Genomic DNA, 18,784 nt, shown 5'->3' with positions numbered 1-18,784 from the left:
ACCGTAGTTGATCCCATAAAAAAGGGTCAACAATAAGAGTTGATCCCATAAATGGATCAACAACCGTAGTTGATCCCATAAAAAATTGAGTCAAAAACAACAATGGATCCCATAAAAACATATAAACAACACCAATTGATTATCACCTGTAGCTTCATAAACAACAACAGCTCAATCTCCTTCATTGCAGTAACCACCAACAGAACCATCAACCACCATTTATAATCCATAGCAGCAACCGTTACTGTCTTCTATGAAGCTTCAACACCAATTCGAACCACCACCACTGTCGCCACCAGAACCACCACCGCCGCTACCATTATCATCATTACTTCTCTCTTCATAATTCTATATTCCCTGTAATTCCTACACATTCATCTATTCATTTTAATCACAATCTATTAGAAGCATCAGCAGCTTCAAATTCTAACACACCCATTACTTCTCAGCAACAACAAGTTCATTATCTCCAACATATCCTATTGATTCACACACCATAACCATCTCGAAATCAATTTTATCGTAGCAGCTCTCAGATCCCCTTTTCTTAATCGAATTGAACCACCCAATCATTTGCAGACGTTGCTCAAAACTTGATTTCAAAACCTAAAAAATCAGATCTCGTTTTCTTTGGATATGATTTTAAAAATCGATTATAGAAGAAGAAGATGAAGGTTTCATATGTTGCTGATACATCTCGGTTGTCAGCGGCGAAGGTAGGAGAATTTGCAGAGGTGATGACGATGGAGATGATGGTGGTGGTGGTGGAGCAATGGAGATGATGGTTCGCTGCTAAATGAAGAAGAAGAAGAAGTAAGTAGGGATAGATAAAAACAATAGATATAAGGCAAATTTGGAAGAAATAAAATCCTTATTGGACCCCTGATGGGCTTATAGATAGAGAGGGACATATTTATTGTGTGATAAGGATATTTGTAACCTGGTTAAATTGGGGGCTACTGTGATTAATTTGGGCCTATTACTATATGCCAAAATAAGATATTTTGAAGTAAAATGAGAAACCCCTTAGCAAATTATTTTCCTTAATGACTAATTTGCCCTTGATTAATTAGTGTTAATTAGGATGAATAGATATTTAATTAAGGTAATCCAAAATCAATCAAAAGTTAATACATTATCAAAACTTGAAGAAATTTTGATTTTTTTTGACAAAAATCAAGACCAGAATCGGTGAATGTTCCTGCATTTGTGAACCAATTCTGGGTTGAAGTTCCGTTTGAAAAGAACTCCTAAAATCGGTGTATATTGTTTACTATATTGGAATATTATAGGAATCGGTGTTTTGGGTATACACATTTAGACCGATTATTACACTAGGAATCGGTGTTTTGGTTATACAACAGGAATCGGTGTTTTGGTTACACACATATAGACCGATTAGTAGAAGAATCGGAGCATACGATACAAGGGAAATAAGGAATCTCTTTTGTTACTGTATGTGAGCTTATTAGAGATGAGTGGACGTGGCCAACTCTCCATCACGTGTCACTTATAGCATGGGTGATGTTCAAAGGCGTGGCTAAATCTCCATGACTCCATCACATCTCACATATAGTAACCAACTTTCATGCGACGAAAACAAGGAAATCATATCTCACATAAGCATTTTCATTTCTTATTATTGACTACTAGTGCTCCTGCTTCTTCTTCTTCACTACCACCACTTTCAAGATCAATCAACACATCATTTTGTTGTTTTAGATCCATTACAAAATTCGTCTTCAAAAAAATTCAATTGAAACCAACAACAAAAATATCCAAAATCCAAAATCAACCCATAATTCCAAATCCTCTTCTTCTATTTTCCACTCAGAAACTAATCACATTATCAGGACGACCGAAGGAAGTCCCTTCTATACTGTTAATGTGGGGCTAAAAATGCATCGTTTTCAACGTTTTTTTTTAAATTTTTTGATCGATCCAATTGAATAAGTATTGGTTTTTTCTCGAAATTGAATCAACAATCAGAGAGTTATCGTCCCGACTATGGTTAGGAGCAATGAAATCGGTTGGAAGTCAACCGATTGATGGCTATTTAGGCATGAAAATGATCAAAAAACCGTCACCTAAACTTTTAATTTTAATCTTGATAGTTGGTTGCCAACAAAATTCAGCCATCAGATTTAAAACTGTTACTGAAATGTTACAAAATCGTTACAATATAAATGTTAGACAAGTATAACGCTTATAAATGTTATAAAAGCACTGTTACAAATTTTGTTGCAAAATCTGTAACAAATTGCCTCACAAAAACAGGCTCCCTGACTTTGGTCGTCCCTGCACTGCTGTGGCAGTCATCTAGTTGTAACCACTCTTTACGAGATTTATTCATAAAACAAATGGATAATCTTTACGAGATTTCCGGTGGGTGCAATATTCTTCTTCTATTCAGTCACACAACCAACCTGTAAAGCAACCAAAATAAGAAAAACAGATTCAATTAATTTTACTGGTGCTTTGATTGAAATTTGAAATTGAAATGAGATGGTTTTTTGAATTTAGGCAGAAGATTAGTAATTAAATGGGTTCTGTAAAATGGAAAGGGGATTTCAAAACCGTGACCTTTAGTAAATTGAAAGATCAGTGGATCAATTGATTTGAGATAATAGTGATTTGTGTTGTGAACTATTGAATTAGTGATTGAGAAATTATTGAATGGGTTTTGAGATGGAGAATCATATAGGCAACAGTAGCAAAAGTGATTGTGGTAGTGTTTGTCTTGAGTTTGCACAATGGTTTTGCTTTGGTTGGAGATTTCTGGATGTGAATTGGAATTGGGTATAAATCGGAGTTCTCGAGAGATGGGAGAGTGAAGTGGAGATGTATGTTGGACGGATTTGTTGTGTGTTTAGATACAGTGAAATGGAGGTGCTGAGATGCCGGTGTTGGTTGAATGAGTTTGTTGTGAGTCTGTATTGAAAAATCTGGGATTTTGATTTACAAGGAAATTGAGATGGCAAAGAATGGTATTGGAACTGAATTGAGGAGGCGTTGGTGCTGGTTTGTCGTGAAATCATAATTACTATGAGCTATGGGTTCTGAAGTTGGATTATGGGGTACTGGATTTTTTTTGTCATGGTTCAACTACTGCTATGGAAGTGGAGCTGCTCGGATAAGTGAATCGATTCTAACAATTTTATCTTTTTTTTTGTAATCGCCATTTGTTCATGTCAATATAAAACGTTTGTGGGTAGATTGTAAAAATCGGCATTTGTTCATGTCATTATAAACCGATTATGGACAGAATAATTGACAGAAGAAATTAATAAGAATCGGGACTTGCTTTGTGATATGTATACCGATTCTGGTTTCTCATTTTTGAAACCCAAACCAGAATCGGTTATTGTATTGCAACATATCCCCCGATTCTGGGTATATATGTTCGTCAGTTTTGAAGAAATTCTGGGTTTTTTCTTTTTTGATTAAGTTGTTAGTTCTACCCAATCTTATATCCAATTCGAGCTAGTTTGAGTGTAACTTTGGGATAACCAATTCGAGATTGGGTTTTAGGCGTTAAATCTAATTTAAGAGTTATTTTGTTTTTTTTTTTCTATAATCATTGATGATGTGATTCGATAATGGAGTTGGCCGTGAAGACGACGGTGATTATGGAGATGGCGGCGGTGGTTATCGAGTTTTAGTGAAGGAGGTGAGTGAAATTAGATCTTAGTATTTTAGAGTAAGGGTTATGTGGTAATTTCATCTAACTTTTTAAACACCCCAGCATTGCTTGAGGTGGAAACAAAGTTTCGTTAGGCCCCGATTAATGTACCTAGACCCCAATTTAGCCAGGATTTGTAAAGTACATCAAAAGTAGGGACAAATATTCGATTACCACTATATCTTACTAATACTAAAAGGGTCCGGATCATGGGACTCTTGCTTTTGACGCATAGTTTGGACACAATTTGCTAACCGTCGATTGCAGTTAATCTAACGCTAATACTTGCTGATGAGGTGGCATTCATTTTTAAGCGTAAAACATTAAACGGCTTGTATCCGAGCCGAGCCGTTAGCTAATTAAGTACGAGATTAGAAAAATATGGAAACATATATATATTTTCTTATTTTTCGTTGTAACTTCCCGGATTTACCTACCACGTCTTCTTCTTTTTTATTTTTTTTATCTTTATTCCAAATTTTATCTTCCGGAGAACTATTTTCAAGCTTCTTTTTTCTTTCTCAATCATAAAGAAGTGTTCCCTTCTTGCTGCTTACGGTTATTTCCCATTTCTTTCATACGATTATCATGAGATATCACATCAAAAATTATTAATATGGATGAGCAGTCAAATACTTTCACTTGTAGTGATAATCAAGTTCGGAGTGATGAAACTGAGGTTGTGAATGTTTTTGGAATGGAAAAAATGATATGAGCAGTTTGGAGAGTCCATATGAAGGAATGCATTTCAATTCGGGTGAAGAAGCACGGGAGTATTATACCGAATATGGCCGACGAAATGGATTTTCAGTTAGGATTCGATCAACAAATAAAACACGTGTTGGTGTTGACGAAGTGACATCAGTTTACATGGTCTGTGCTAGCGAAGGAAAGAAACAGAAAGAAGAGAACATAGAAGGAATAGACAAAAAAGGGAGAAGTTGCAGTACCATCAAGTGTGAGTGCAAGGCAAAGATTCGATTTCTTTTTGACGAAGAACTTAGTAAATGGATAGTAACAATATTCTCAGATGAACACAACCATAAATTTGTATCACCAAGCAAGATGAAGCGTATGCGCATTAATAGATGCATGCCAGACGGGGCAAAAGATTTGACAGAGGCTTTCAATAGGGAAAACATTCAAATTTCCAAAGTCCCATCCATTTTTGGTGGTGCAGAGATAGGGTTTAATCGAAGAGATTGTTGGAACCATTTACGCAATGCGAGGCATAAGAATTTGGAAATCGGTGATGCCCAGTCAGTCATCAATTATTTACAGATGAAACAAATTGAAAATCCACAACTTTTTTATGCGGTTCGACGAACAAGGCAGAGCAGTAATTTTTTTCTAGGTTGATGCTCGATCAGGAATGTCATATGACCAGTTTGGAGAGGTAGTTTTGTTTGATACTACATACCGGACAAACAAATATGAGATGCTGTTTGCTCCATTTACAGGGGTGAATGACCACTATCAAACCATACAGTTTGGATGTGCACCATTACAGGACGAGACCAAAGTGACATTTTCATGGTTATTTAGTATTTGGCTTGAAGCTATGGGAGGAAAACATCCATCTGCTATTATAACCGATCAAGATGATGCCATGGCTTTTGCTGTAAAGAAGGTATTCCCAAACACTCGCCATCGTTTATATTTTTGACATATAAAAAAGAAATTCGGAGAGAAATTATCTCATGTTTACCTGAAAAAAGTCAAAATTTAAAAAAGATGTGAAAAAATGTCTCCACCATACCTATAAAATCAAAGATTTTGAAGAGAAGTGGAACATCATGATAGAAGAGTTTGGCTTAAGTGACAATGATTGGCTAAAAACTTTATATGAGATTCGTGAGTCATGGGTGCCTGTATACCATCGTGGAACTTTTTATGCTGGGATGAATACAACCGGTCGTAGTGAAGGGGTGAATGCATTTTTTAACGAATTTGTCTCGTCAAAAACCAATCTTAAAGAATTTGCGATTAGGTAAGACCAAGCACTAAAAAAAATTGTTGACAGAGAAATTGAAGAAGATTACGTCTCAGAGCATACAAAATGAATTACTGACGAAAGGAACTTAATATTAAGGCATGCTGCTGAAATATACACTCGGAATATCTTTGGAAAGTTTCGCGAACAATTGCTTGAGTCTATACGTTTTAAGTCAGAAGAAATAGATAGCGGTGATGAGTTCAACACTTATTTGGTAAAATATAAAGTTGGTGGATTCCAAGAGTTCATTGTAAAGGTGAAACGCGATACATATGAAGGCTACTGTGAGCGTCAATACTTTGAATTTAAAGGCTTACCTTGCAAGCATGTACTTAAAGTTCTCGGCAAGCTTGAGGTTGATGAAATTCCGCCCCACTTTATTTTAAAAAGATTGTTGAAAGGTGCAAACTCATTCAGAGGAGTTGATGAAACAGAGAAGTCTGACGGTTATGACTGTTCAGCTGCATATAGACTAAGCTATCTATGTCGAAGATCTACTCAAATGGCCTGCATTACATCGAAATCAAATAAGTTATACAAAATGGCAGTTGATGGTGTGAACGACCTTTTTGATGATAGAATCATGGATGAACATAATAAGTTGGTCAAAGATAATGGATCTTCACAAGTTCTGAATTGTGAACCTCAGGAAGATAATAACGGAATTCAGCAATTTCATCAACCATTTGTTGAAAATCCAAACATATCACAAACTAAAGGAAGATCTCCCAAAGATGATAAAGGAAAAGGAAAAGTTAGTAGTACCGGTAGACTACTGGATGGGATTGAATCGTCTACTGCTAACAAAAAAAGAAAGTGTTCAGTTTGCCAAGACACAACGCACGACAAAAGAAATTACCCCAAAAAAGCAGACATGGATCAATTGAAAATCAGTGAACCAAGTAATTGTTACAAAGTCTTATCTTTTCTGTGCATCATTAATTTCATATTCTAACTGTGTTTATATTCCTGTAGGTACGAACTCCAGCAATGAGGATACCATTTCACTAGTGATACAATAGTGATTACCAAACTCGGGTAATAATATACCTGTGAACTAATTTGTAAACTAAAAAATGCATTATACTTACATTCCTGTTAGCCAATAAATTTGGATACAATGCTCCGTAACTAATAAAATCTAAATTGTTGTCTGCAGAGATCTTTCCAAAATCGAGTTAAATGCAGAGGTGAGAAGAGCTCAAAGTGTGGACAAATAACTGCGAAGGAAGTCCTAAAAGCTTGTAATGACTTGGTGTAAGCCTAACTGCTGATTAGTTCGAAAGCTTAACCATTCAGTGGAAACTCACTGATGGGTCAAATGAGAGTTTAGTTTATGTGACTATATAGGACATCCTTTTTCTTAAAATGTTTTTTCAGTTTGAAAATATTTTGGTATTTCAGTTTGACTACATTTTGGTAACAGTTGTGATTATTTTGCAATGATTTGGCTATTCCAAAAATGATTCTACTTATGGTACGTCTTCCCTAGATAAAATATCACTTAAATAAGAGGAACAAGGGTGTTGTATAAACTAGAGGAGATCTGACGTGAATCGAACACGCAACCTTATGACTTTGAGCCAGACGCGCTACCATTGTGCCACAGATTTATATGTAAGAGAAGCCGATTACTAGTTGTTTAGACGCCTACTTGTAGGTTTGGTACAATCAAATAACCAGTGGAAAAGGACAAAATAATAACTCTATTGCTTACCCCCTCAAAGTGCAGCACAGTCTTTGAAGCCTGTCAACAGTGTATTGTGTCCTAACATCACGACAAGGTTGAGGATAGAGAACTTCCCTTTGACCTGGTACTAGTTGGTATGTTACAGCATGTTCTCTTCTCTTCAAGTCCAAATCACAAGCTTTTGTACTTCTCACTTGACACCTGACTAAAGTAAATGGACCTCCTAGAACACAATTCCAACTTTATTAGTTCCTACACAGACGAAAAACCAAATCGTATGAATAGATGATTCAAAATACAAAAACAACAACCTTCTCTTGCTAATGAATGTACACCTAGCCATAGAAATTCAAATTTTAAACATCAATTTAGAAACATTTAATCAGTCTTGAAAAAAAAACAGAAATGCAACAAAACAAAACAATACCACATCACCTCTCCTTGGTGTATTAGAAACCACAAAAATGAGAGTCTGAGACATCTTCTGTACCATCCAATTCTAAGTTATTCATTTTATTCCCCTACTTGATTCATGGTATGGATTCACTAAATTTTGAGTTTTTTTTTTTTTTTGACACCGCACTTCAATTTGAGTTATCCCTTGCTATTTCTTGCATTTCTAGTTAGCCCAATTAACGAAAACATTGATAATTCATAATAAAAATGTGATGAAAAGAATAATAATTCTTCACTTCTCGACATACCACAGGCACAAGTGATAAAATGAATCAAATCAATAATTATTTGGAATTTCTAGTTCAGATCATGATTAGGAAGAACAATTTTAATTTCTAGTTATTTCCTTGACAGGAAGAACAATTTTTCTAGTTCAGATCATAATTAGGGATTAAATTGGCTCAAACCCAATCATGAAGACTTACTCAAATCAAAACCAATATTAGGGCTCAAATTATTTCAAATAAATTAAAAAAATCTAAGATTCAATACGCCAATTAAAGTACATAGCATTAGCAAAGATCATACCTTGAGCATTTCCTAATACTAATTCAAAGAACTGACTGAATCACTGAATTGGTTACAATTTTGGGGACAGAGGCAACGATAAAGAGAGAAGAAGTCGAATATGGGAGCAGAGTAGATGTTTTTGGTAATGAATGTATTTCCTTTGTTAGGTTATAATTTCTTTTTGGCTCGGCTTGGTTAGCCGTATAGTATATCTAGACTAAAAAAGATGCCACCTCATCAATATCTCCTGACGTTGGATGAACTGCAATCGACGGTTAGCAAATTGTGTCCAAACTATGTCTCAAAAGCAAGAATCCCATGATCCGGACCCACACTAAAATACTAAAATAATATAAAGATAAAATAATATAAAAAAAAGACCCAATTGTTTGGTTAAGCTTTTTCACGTCACAAGAATACCGTCCGGGTTTTTGGTTTTTCTTCCCAAAGTTGGGTAAAAACGGAAATGCAGAGAGGATGTTCCTGTAAGACATCGACAAAGTGATTCCGGGTTCGAATCCCTCGGTCCCCATATTAGCTTTTGTTTTTATACCTTTTCTCTTTTTCTTTCTTATCTTTAGAGTTTCTCTTTCTTTCTTATCTCCAGGAAGAAAGAACATTTAGGATCCTATGCGAGGTCAGTATCCCAACATAGCCACAAATCATCGTATCCACGAGAAACTTTTTCCTCTTCTTCGTTCTCCTCGATTAACTGAACGTATCACCGAAACAAAATTGAGTAATCATGACAGTATTCTACCTATAATTCTTTCTCTTTTGTGAACTTTATCTATTTGTGAAAATGCCTAAGTTACAATCTCACTGTTTAGTTTCAATTTCTATTCTATCTACTGCCACATCAATTGAACCCACGGATGGCATAAAAGTGTATTTTTTGTATCTATTTCGAAGAAAGTGAATTAATGATGGAAGAAGATCAACAGGCGTTCTTGCAAGAGAGAGACATGACAAACCATGGTGACAAACACAAAATAGCAGCAATGGCAAAATTGTGCAGGACGACGAGTTTCCTTTTCAAGGTTAGCAGTAACCTAATTCAATTAGTATTTTCAGTTCTTTATTGGGCATGACATGCTTAAATGATTGCTTTCATTATCGATTGTGTCAGTTCTACTGTTATTAGATACAAAGTGAAATGGGATTGATTTTTTTTTTATGCAACAAAATGGGATTGATTTGATATGTGTAATTGTCTGTTTGACCTCCAACGTATGCCAATTTCGTGCAATATAATTGGGATTGATTGTATATGTGTGGTTCTGCACATTTAAAGTTAGGGTGATGACTTAGAACACTTACGGGGTATCTTGCATTATTGATTACGTTACCGTAAGTTAACCCACTCTAGGTGGAGTTAGAAACATAGCATTCTTATATAATGCATAAGTTGTTAGAGCTGAAACAATCACCCTAAATTAGTAGTTGAAAATGTAATTCGATCCAACGGTTTAAATGACATCATGCTGATAATTTCCCTAGATGACCACCTTTTAAAAGCAATTCGTAGCTTGGAACCTCACTGAAAACTTCGCCGACAGTTCAGAAACCTAAAGCTAGGTATTACAAGAGAAGGCTTTATCAGACAGGTCATGTGAGATAGCTGATGGTGAGTGCTATAACGCCACATGTTTGTTGATTGATTTATTTAGTGGAAAATAGATACTACTCTCAAGCTTCAAGTTTGAAAATCTCCTTTGCAGAGAAAATTGAATGAAATGTCCACTTAGTAAGTTTGTACTAAAATTTTAATGTGGATGCATTTCATTTTTCTTGGAGGCTCAAGTCTTCTTTGGCCAGTAATCCAGCATCTTCATATATGTGTCTTGACTGCCAAATTACAGATTTAAATGCATTTTTTTCTATCTATAGGATCAGCCTTTTTGATTCAAAACTTTATGTGTTCAATATATCAACATAAATTATAAGTTCTCTTTTTTCTAATTGTTTTGCATCAAATTTTTTGCATTAAAAGCGCAATGCGGCTCCTATTATTAACCTCCGTAGGAGCCCCCTATAGATAGAGCAGGCCCAACATCAAAATCATTAAATCCACATAAGCAAATGTTTTGCCGTTATTCAATTTCTGCAACAAGAAAGACCAATTCGACTTCTAATTTGGTGTGTCGATTCACTGAGAAATACTCTAGCGGATACTTTTATTGTTATTTTTCGCATTTCCCTTTTGTTACTCTCTTTGTACTTATAAATGGGTATTATTGATTAAAATATCATTAAATGAAGAGTTTGGAATTATTTTTTAACGGAATGGCAGGCGCATAGCGTGTCTTTTTCATTTTTAGGTGTGCATCTTATGCCTTTGTATTCGTCTACATATTTGCTTTGTTCACAGTTCATACCAAATAACTTATATTAGTTTGAATTTATGGTTTAGTGAACATTTATCCCCGGGCTCAAGAAGAGGCTCTGTTTAGCAACGGGTGGTGCAAGTTTATTAAAGTAGAAACCAAGATTGTGAATTATATCTAACCAAAAGATTGGTTGTCAGATGACTTCCATAAATTCTACAGGAGATTATAGAGGATGCATCTTATTTGTATTTGTATTGTGGCTTATGGCTTCGTTACTTTTCCAATTTGAACTGTGTTAAGTGAGGAAATGATTTGTGAATACACATTGTCTACATGGATATTTCTGAATGAAAAATTATCGACTAAAACGTTCGATTTTAGTTAGAAAGGGAAAGGGACGGCAGGCGCATCGCGCGTGCGTGTTATACTAGTTTTCGGAAACAAATCTAGATATTTCGCCAAAGTTGACGTCCTTTCGCCGGCAACTTATGAAAAATTTGGCAATGGAAATAAAGGAAATTTTGGCATGTATATTTACTTTCTGGAATAGGCTAAATTTCCTAAATCAATCCAAGAGAAACGGGGTGTGTATACACCTAAAATGCGAACTTACCTAATTTTTTCACTCAAACCTTTTAATGGAATTTTTGATTTTGTTTACTGATCATCTTTTGTTCTCTGAAATTCTTACCGACAAAGACTAAACCTAACCCCTAACATTTTCTTCTTCTCCATATTTTCTGCAGTTTCGGTGCTTTATTTGTATGATCAGTTTGTTATGTTAGTTTAGGTTCTATTTTTGTTCTGATCAATTTGTGATATTTAGGTTCTAGGTTGTTGACGTTTTGTTGAGAAGAACTTATGTGAAAAATCATTGATGTCTCCACTTCGATATATCACTGTGGAGGTGTTTTCAGTGGCAATGATCACGATATACAGGTTAACTCTCTAAAATTTTCTTAGTTGCGGATGTCATGGTAATTGGGTGAGTCAGTTTTTTTTTTTTTTTTGATAATTCGATGAAATCAGGATTTATGTTGGAGCCGTTACAGCATGCACTCAACCTCACCAAATCGTTGTTGATTTACTGGCACAAAGGGTAGAGGAAGAAAGTAATGGGTATACATAATAGTTCTATCAGTTGTTACACTTATCAGTCTTGCTCATCTAGGCAGAAATTCAACTTCAACTTCAAGGTAATAGTTCTATCACTGATTACTGCAACATTACATGAATGATGAGAAACTGACTTGGGTTTCATGCATCATTGTAGATGAGGCTCCTGAAAGAAGCTTGAACTAAAGCTTGAACACTAATTTGTTGTTGGCCTTAATTGAAGAAGGCTTATTGCTTAACAAGGCTAATAATTTGAATTTTTTTTATAATATTTGCAGCAGATGATGCAGAAAAGCTTTCTGCCTACTTCTTTGGTTGTAATACAGTTTATGTGGTTGGAAAAAAAAACTCATGCTGACATCGAATGTGTTCCCAGTGATTCAGTTATACTCAGCTAATTTCACCTGAAGCCATATGCTCATATTGCTATTTGGTTGAACTAGAATTTCCAAAGAACGTATCTTTGTACTCAATGTAAGTTAGTCTACATTCTAGAACTGCAAGCTTTGGTATATCTGTTTGATTGCCCCATTTTTTTTGGTTCAGCATCTCCCCTAAATTCTCCATTGCGAACTTCATTGGTTTGTTGCTCCATTCGGAACATAAGACACTAGAAAGCAATTCCATTAAGAACATAAGATCTGTTTTATTTCTCTTTTTCTGGTAGTTCAGCATCTCCATTATCTTTCGGTCGTGAACTTCTTCATGAGATGCTTTCTGCTAAGGGGGAAACTAATTGTAACAAAACGACGTTAGTGTTTCCATGCCTACTCTTTATTGCTTTTCTAATTATTCTCGATTGGAAATATGAATACTAACCGAAGTGTAGCTGGAAAAACATGCGCAAACAACTGCTTTTCTAATGCATGTTGCATAGTCTATATAAGTTGAAATGACAGACCATTTATCTCTCTGTTAGCAAGTATGGACCGTGGTCCAATATTTTTCTACTCTAAGCTGTCATTATTATTATACAATTTTGAATTGTTGTTTAATTTTTTGAATTTTTGTTTAATGGATACAAGGTAGATACAGTGGACTGTACTGATTTTAGGATCTTGACATTTCTATTATGGGTATGGGTATGTGGCAATGATAACAGATTGAAATAGACTTTGGCATTTAAGTTAACCAAACTTTAATTATCAGTAAAATTTATAATCCAAAGGCTGTAGCTTATCAAGCTGTGGATTCTTACATGTGCTGTAACTTTGTTTGCAACTCCCACAAGTATATATCCTATTGAACGTCTTGCTATATGCAGTAAAATGTCAACTGATTTGTCTTTATATATAGATTTAGTTTGTGTTTTTACAAACGTACAAAAATGTTGTAGAACTGTTTTCTGATATGTGCAGTACTTACCTGATTCACGTTAGTCATTATGGGTGGCCAATAGATAATGCTTTATCTTATTTTTACTTACTGATTTCTTTCATTGTAGCGTTAAAGCTAATGATGGGTGCACAACAGATTGGCAGAGGATGTAAGCCACAATGAAAGACTAATAGACTTGGGCATTCAATGGGAAAAAATGGGTTGGAAGAAAAATTATGATGTAACCCTATACCAAGACTTGCACTATTGTATTCTATTCGGGGTGGTTGATTACTCCAACACTAAGAACACAAGGAACAACAAGGACTGAGGTTTGCTTGTTTTCTATGTTCTATTTTGATTTGTCACTTTCTTTTGCGCGTGTTCTTACCTTTTCTCTTTTTTAGTTTATATATATACTGAAATTATTATACTGTTTTTCTCTTTTCGATTTTAGGACATCAATTATATTGGTTTGATGAAGTGAGTATAGCTGTTACGCTTTTGCTGATATTAGAACATCATATCTCGCAGGGTTGTCATGGTGTTGGGATAAAATAGTCTCACTTGAAAGTGATTTTCACCTTATAGATTATATACACGACATGCCCAGTATTGCTTTCTGCAGTGATGTTGTGGTTCAACAATTCTGAACAAGTAAGTTTTCTATCTCTGCTTGAGTTGAAGTGTGATATTAATACATTTGGACCATGAAATTTTAGGCATTAGCTAAGCTAAGTCCTTGGATCACTCTAACAGTTATAAATTGTTCCTGTTCCTGTTGCCGTCTTGCTTGCTCTTTGGGTGGGGTCGTGTGCCACAAGTTTTTGGTTTTTTGTATTTCATTGCCTCTTAAAGCTGAATGTCTCAGTTTTTGGGTGTTATTTTTGTTTATTCCTCATCGGCACACATCTTTGTACTCACATCACAGCTGCGTACACCATTTGTTTAGTTTTGACTTTCGGGATTTAAAATTGCCGGTCAAGTTTATTTTTGTGTGGATTTGCTAACGCTTCAAAGCTTTTAAAGAGTACACATTCTGTTTTTTGTGTGTAAGAGAATGGATTGCGGAATTTATGTTTCAATATTAGTAACTCCTTAGAAACCAAAACTTGCAAATGAACGCGTGTATCCTACCATACCAAGCTTCAAATTTTTGACTACTTTCCAAATATTAGCACTGACTAGATTTTTCTTAAACACAAAAATGCTACTACTGATGTACATCGTAATTTACCTTTAAATTGAGTTTATTAAGTTAATTTTGCAGGTTGTTGATCTTTTATTTTCTAGCGTATAAAATTTGATATTTTTTATGGTATAATGTTTATGTACCTTGTCAACTAATACGACCAAGGCACAGGCCAGTCCCAGGCAGAACTATGTGCCTTGTGGAACTCTTTAATAAAGGTTTGCACCGCTTCTCTCTGGGTATTTGTTCAAGTATGCACCTTGCCAACTAATTTATTGGGTTAACCTTAATATTTCGTGACTAATCATACGAGACAAAGTACCTTAACCGTTGTATCATCCCAAATCGTGTCGAACCATAAGAGAATTGTCTGTTAGTTAATTAAAAATGTTCGTACGATATTTTGTACATATCCGTTTTTAGTCTGTGAGAAGCAAAAGGTTTTCAGTTCCGCCCAAAACTATGTCAAATTAATAATATGATTTCAGGTGAATTTCCTCTGTTGTGGTTAAAAACTTTGTCTGGGAAAACCACCGAATCTATTTTGCAGTTTACGAATATCAGACCTAAAAATCCGCAGTTTACGAATACCCGAAAATAAATAAAAAAAACCTAATTGATATTTCTCTCTTTTATCACATCATCTTCTCTTCGTCTTGATTCTCCATGTTTAATTCATATTACCCTAATTGATACTCTCTCTTTTACCGCCTCCTTTTATTTCTGTTTTGATTCTTGGTTCTCCCTGTTTAATTCATATTATCTCCTGTTGATTTTTTTTGGATTGTTTTTTGTTTCCTGATGTTTTTCATATATTCCAGGTGATTATACATGGACCTGCAAGATACGGATTTGATAATACATGGACCTGCAAGATATCGGATTTAATTTTTCGGTTGCTGCTCTCTTTTGGGTTTTTCTTTGTTATTTTTTCACTGCTGTTTATTTATTTTTTAAATTTTTTTTACTGATTCCAATTTATGTTTCTGGTTCCTCGCCCTAATCTTCACACGACATCAACAAATCAAGTAGAGTCACAGGTAAAATCACCATACGTCATCTCATTTTGTTTAAATATTTCTTATTTTCTTCTATATGGTTGTCGATAGTACAACCTAATAAGACAATCATTCGCATAAGACCAGTCTGGAATTACTTTCCTGTTATTTTATTTTTTTTCTTTATTTCTAAGTGGTAGTACATGGATTTTGATGGGTTCTTAGAACATTATAATCCCACAACTACTAAATCGTAAAGGGTTCATATTTTTAACTAACCACATGATATGAAAACAAGGTTCAGTTGACCATATAGATTACGTCTACCAAGGATGAAAAGAGGCATTTGCGGGACTGGAGGCAAAGTTGAGTTGTAAGTTCAGCTGTCAATAGAAACAACCTGTATTTACTGTGATGTTGAACTCCAAACAACCTGTATTTACTGTGATGTTTATTAAGGGTAACCTGAATGAGTTAAAGAACCCAGTTCACTCGATGTATCTTACTATTCCAGTATTTGTATATTATATTTGTCCCCATTCACTCTAGGTTGGCTACCAAATAATGGGAAATCGATGGTAATTTTAGAAATAATATAATGATATGAAATTATGCAGTTACAGTTTATAGGTTGAAAAGCATTATGTGTATACTTAATTTGTTGGTGCTACGGTATGTAGAAAAGTTTGAAAAGTTTGTCTACCTGTGAACCTATTAAACCAAGGTAGTTGAAAATCTCCGCCTTTCTCAGTTTCTTTATTGTTTTAGTATAACTTTTCTCTTTGGTAGTGGCCAACATATTGAATCTGCAGTCCATAGAAAGCGATAGAGTTACTCAATAGAAGGACTGCAGGGTTGTATGGATTTTCTGAATTGGTTGATGGTGTCACTCGAACAACATTCAGGCATATATGCGAGGATGACAGCATAGAAGTGCTCATAAGTGAAAGGCTACAATTTTTATTGACGATATTAGTAGATTTTTATTGAGACTTCCTCCATAAAACCATTCCTTATTCATTTCCTTAGAAAAATCATGGAGTATCTATTGAACCACTGAAATTATATATATATATACATTTTGTTTTGATCTTATATAGGATTTTCACGTACTTATGTTTCACGATTTTCATCTGGAGATTGCATGTAGCTGATGGGGTTTTGGGGAATTGGCTTCTTTGCATGCGACTAGCTAAATGTGCATGAGACAATGATGTCATGACAACAAGCTTTTAATCAAGTAAGAAATTACAAAACTTGCAATGTTGACATCTGTTTCGCATTTTCCCAATTGTACAGAAAAGACAAAGTACTCTAGCTCATACTGATAGTGATGAAGGCATGATGGAGATGAAATGATAGTATGGTTTTAAACTTAGTGATGACAAGGAAGGAAAAGAAAGGAAGAACCACAGAACTGAGACTAATTTTGGCTTATGTATACATATGTTAATAATCTCTCTTTCCTCTTATGGTGTAATTTGGCTAAAAATGCAAGATGTGTAAACACTTCTCTTTCTGGTGATCACTGTTTTGATAAACGTTTGTTTGAGCTGTCGCTTTTTTTCTTTTTCTTTTTACCTTGATTATTTTCAAATGAAGGTAAGTCCCTTATGAACTTCTAAACGTGCATGGACTGGACATCTGCATTTGTTGCATAGGTGCGTATGACCACACAGTCTAGATATTGTATTTAAGTTACACGTATTTATAGGTGCAATCTTCAGCCAAAGCTTAGCCTCAAAAGATTTATCAAGATATGTCTTGAACTTAAAGATTATTAGGAGATCTTGGTATATTAGTTGTACTTAAATATCGTAATAAACATGACAACAATCTGAGCCATGCTTCAAAAGAACAAAAAAAGCCAAAACAATCTGAGCCCGTGCAACGCACGGGCGTAACAACTAGTATTAAATAAATGGGGTTCGAGTAGGGCAGGCAGTGGTGATCAGATAGCCGTGAAAATTATGCAAGTTTTTTTTTTATTGTAGTTTTTTTAATGAGTTTTCCAAGTCATCCCACCTCTTAATTAGTGCATGGCGGAAACTTACCCAACCTTATAGAAATCAATTTCTCATATGCCGCACGAAGCGAAGTTTTTTTACTACTTGCATTATTATTTGCAAAACTTAGGATAAAAATCTTATATCACTTGCTCGGTTTGTGGTCGAAGCAAAAATTTGGATGCTCACATCCTACCCAGTTCTTACAAGGTTGTATACGATTTAGTGTTGCTTTTATTTTGACCTTTTGTTTTACTGCTAGCTTCCTTAGCTTCTTAGCTTCTCCTTCATTCTTAATCTTATGAAACCACGATCTTTAGTTGAGAAGAATCAGACGACATGGGTTGAAAATTTTGATTAGAAAACAAAGGATGATGTACTGGGTTCTTTCCATTTTCTTTTTGGGTTTCAGTTTGTTTCTCTAGCATCTTTGCCTATGTCTACCAGGTTTTGTATTATTTCGTTCCTTCAATTCAATTTCCTTCTTTGCCGAGAAAACAAAAAAAATAAAAAAAGGATGATGTAAGATCGTCGTTAGCCTTGGACTGCCGTTTAGATAATCAGTCTCAAGACTGAAAAATCTGACTTGGTCTGAACTTGCATAATTTTAATTACGATGGCTCGCAATTTGTTTTGCTTCCAAGTTTCCAATTGGTGCATGATCCAATTCTACCACTTTCACATTTATTTACACCTTACTCTCATTTTTGGCTCTTAGTACTTATCACCGCTCTAACTTAACTCTATCTTGCGGGCTATCAGCCTTCATCACCCTTTTGACATTCACTGTATCTCTGAAACGCGAGATCAACAAAGAAGGAGCCATGGAATAACAAGATGTACAAGAGACGTAACATATATACAATTATTTCGAGTTTAGCATCTCTAATATGCATTAAATTTTAACATCTTGGAAATCTAAGTTTGGCGGTCTAACTGTATGAAAGAAATGATTTGTGGGTGTATGGAGGAAATGATTAGTGGGTAACATGTCAAGGGAAACAAAAGAGTACAATTTCACATTTTTAATCTTCCCTCTCAAAGGTGCTTTCCAAATCATACAATTTTCTAATTGTGAGGTTTCTTACCTTTAACAGATTCTTAGTGGCCAGTGTTTTTGCTTTAACTTTAACAAATTCCAAACGGCCAGGACCTTAGAACTTTTATAATGGTAGTTGTGTGTATGTCCTAGGTGGCGGCACAAACAAGACATCCTTATTCCAATTTTTCAATTTTTCCTCATTTCAAACGGTGTTGTTTGTGAGTCTTTTGGATTAAATCTAAATCTAATTTTTTACTCTCTTCGTTCTATTTTAGAAGAAGGGGAAGGAATTTTTTTTTAGTACCAAAATAGACGAAGGTTTCCATAATTTTCACACTTTCTTCATAATTTGACCCTGCATTGGAATCAACCACTAAAAATAAGGAACAAAAATTAGGAGATTTAAATATTTTAACAATTATTATTAAGGGATATGTATGGAAAAAAGT

General features: G+C 34.9%; 2 long non-coding RNA genes across 10 annotated transcripts; one reads left to right on the top strand and one right to left on the bottom strand.

Annotated features, from left to right (window-relative positions):
* Window positions 1-4,971: 4,971 nt before the first annotated feature.
* Window positions 4,972-8,497, bottom strand: LOC113276135. The gene is made up of 4 exons (XR_003324054.1): window positions 8,353-8,497; window positions 7,396-7,620; window positions 5,996-6,185; window positions 4,972-5,390 (listed from the first exon to the last, which is right to left on the bottom strand). It is a non-coding gene; the product is annotated as an uncharacterized LOC113276135 (long non-coding RNA).
* Window positions 8,498-8,914: 417 nt separating this feature from the next.
* Window positions 8,915-16,805, top strand: LOC113276133. Of its 9 annotated transcripts, none has more exons than XR_003324052.1 (9): window positions 8,916-9,374; window positions 11,491-11,603; window positions 11,694-11,860; window positions 12,059-12,254; window positions 13,225-13,429; window positions 13,632-13,754; window positions 15,111-15,329; window positions 15,592-15,660; window positions 16,587-16,805. It is a non-coding gene; the product is annotated as an uncharacterized LOC113276133 (long non-coding RNA). The 9 variants fall into 9 exon arrangements; XR_003324050.1 differs by having other exon boundaries at window positions 15,586-15,660; XR_003324048.1 differs by having other exon boundaries at window positions 8,915-9,374; window positions 15,111-15,660.
* Window positions 16,806-18,784: the final 1,979 nt, after the last annotated feature.

This window comes from Papaver somniferum, chromosome 4 (assembly GCF_003573695.1).
Source record: "Papaver somniferum cultivar HN1 chromosome 4, ASM357369v1, whole genome shotgun sequence".
NCBI lineage: Eukaryota > Viridiplantae > Streptophyta > Magnoliopsida > Ranunculales > Papaveraceae > Papaver > Papaver somniferum.
Note: the sequence above shows the minus strand (reverse complement) of the source record. Positions and strands in the feature narration are given on the sequence as shown.